Source organism: Passer montanus, unplaced genomic scaffold (genome assembly GCF_014805655.1).
Source record: "Passer montanus isolate IOZ18808 unplaced genomic scaffold, ASM1480565v1 scaffold130, whole genome shotgun sequence".
Classification (NCBI taxonomy): domain Eukaryota; kingdom Metazoa; phylum Chordata; class Aves; order Passeriformes; family Passeridae; genus Passer; species Passer montanus.
The window spans coordinates 165,870-168,629 of NW_024359833.1; positions in this window are offsets into that span (position 1 = coordinate 165,870).

The following is a 2,760-nucleotide window of genomic DNA, read 5'->3' on the forward strand; positions in this document are numbered from 1 at the left end:
AGTAATTTCTTGCACAGCTGACTGTCACTGTTTCCTGTGTTTAATGGCTCTCCATGAATTTTGACAGCCTTTTCCGTGCCACAGTTATTATCTTTAGGTCTTCTCTTTCACCTCTAAATAATTTCCTGCACTTAAGCATCGTTATTCCTCCGGTTGCACAATTATGCCACCCCCTTAAAATCCATGCTATATTTGACCAGGGAGAATACACCGTTGGATGCATCCACTCTTTTTTATTTCCTCTTAAATCTAAAATAACAAGTAATGAAAGGAATAAACACCCACAGGGCCTCGGTATTGTCCTGTTACACAGCAGCCACTGAGACCCCAGGTCAGAAGAAGCTTCTCCAACAAAGACTTGCAGGAGGAGATTCAGATAAGAGTCGGCGTGTGACCCGACCAGTGCCCTGCCATCCTCAGTGGAAAAACTCAGGTGGAAGTTTTGGCGTTGAGGTTTTGCCAGTGGGCACCAGCAAAACGAGTCTGGAGGCATTTATATGGATTTGGGGTGTTGGTGTGGGCTGGGGGTATTGATATGGATTGGGGTTATTGCAATGGATTTGGGTATTTGTATGGATTGGGGGGTGTTGGCATGGATTGGGAGTATTGCTGAGGATTGGGAGTAGGGTATTGCTACGGATTTATTGCTGTGGATTGGGGTTATTGCTATGGATTGGGGTTATCAGTATGGATTTGGCTTATTGCTGTGGGTTGGGGGTGTTAGTATGGATTGGGGGTATTTGTAGGGATTGGGGGTATTGCTATGGATTGGGGGTATTTGTATGAATTGGGGGTATTTGTATGGATTGGGGGTGTTGATATGGATTGGGGGTGTTTGTATGGATTGGGGGTGTGGGTATGAATTGGGGGCATTGGTATGGATTTGAGTATTGGTATGGACTGGGGATATTACTGTGGATTGGGGTTATTGCTATGGATTGGGGTATTGCTACGGATTTTGGGTGTTGGTATGGATTGGGCGTATTTATCTGGATTGGGGGTATTTATATGGATTGGGGTTATTGGTATGGATTTGGGGTATTGGTATGGATTGGGGGCACTGCTATGCATTGGGGTTATTGATATGGATTGGTGGTATTACTATGGATTGGGGGTATTGATATAGATTTGGGTTATTGATATGGATTGGGGGTATTGGTATGGATTGGGGGTGTTGTTGTGGATTGGGGGTATTGATATAGATTTGGGTTATTCATATGGATTGTGAGTATTGCTATAGATTTGGTGTATTGATATAGATTTGGGTTATTGATATGGATTGGGGTTATTGGTATGGATTGGAGATATTGCTGTGGATTGGGGGTATTGATATAGATTTGGGTTATTGATATGGATTGGGGTTATTGGTATGGATTTGGGGTATTTGTATGGATTGGGGGTATTGATATAGATTTGGGTTATTGGTATGGATTTGGGGTATTGCCATGGATTGGGGGTGTTGCTATGGATTGGGAGCGTGGGGTATTGGTATGGATTGGGGGCACTGCTATGCATTGGGGTTATTGATATGGATTGGTGGTATTACTATGGATTGGGGGTATTGATATAGATTTGGGTTATTGATATGGATTGGGGGTATTGGTATGGATTGGGGGTGTTGTTGTGGATTGGGGGGATTGATATAGATTTGGGTTATTCATATGGATTGTGAGTATTGCTATAGATTTGGTGTATTGATATAGATTTGGGTTATTGATATGGATTGGGGGTATTGGTATGGATTGGGGGTGTTGTGGATTGGGGATATTGATATAGATTTGGGTTATTTATATGGATTGTGAGTATTGCTATGAATTGTGAGTATTGCTGTGGATTTGGTGTATTGATATGGATTGGGGTTATTGGTATGGATTGGAGATATTGCTGTGGATTGGGGGGATTGATATAGATTTGGGTTATTGGTATGGATTTGGGGTATTGCCATGGATTGGGGGTGTTGCTATGGATTGGGAGCGTTGGTATGGGTTGCTGAGATGCTTTCTCAAGGCGGCGAGAGCAGCGCTGCCCCCGCCGCCCATCGCCTCACCGGGGCCGGGACTCGAACCCGCGGCACCGAGACTCGAATTGGGGGTGTTGATATGGATTGGGGGTGTTTGTATGGATTGGGGGTGTGGGTATGAATTGGGGGCATTGGTATGGATTTGAGTATTGGTATGGACTGGGGATATTACTGTGGATTGGGGTTATTGCTATGGATTGGGGTATTGCTACGGATTTTGGGTGTTGGTATGGATTGGGCGTATTTATCTGGATTGGGGGTATTTATATGGATTGGGGTTATTGGTATGGATTTGGGGTGTTGGTATGGATTGGGGGTATTGATATAGATTTGGGTTATTGATATGGATTGGGGGTATTGGTATGGATTGGGGGTGTTGTGGATTGGGGATATTGATATAGATTTGGGTTATTTATATGGATTGTGAGTATTGCTATGAATTGTGAGTATTGCTGTGGATTTGGTGTATTGATATGGATTGGGGTTATTGGTATGGATTGGAGATATTGCTGTGGATTGGGGGTATTGATATAGATTTGGGTTATTGGTATGGATTTGGGGTATTGCCATGGATTGGGGGTGTTGCTATGGATTGGGAGCATTGGTATGGGGTGCTGAGATGCTTTCTCAAGGCGACGAGAGCAGCGCTGCCCCCGCCGCCCACCTCCTGACCGGGGCCGGGACTCGAACCCGCGGGGCCGAGACTCGAACCCGCGGCGCCGCGGGGCGGGGTGGGGGGT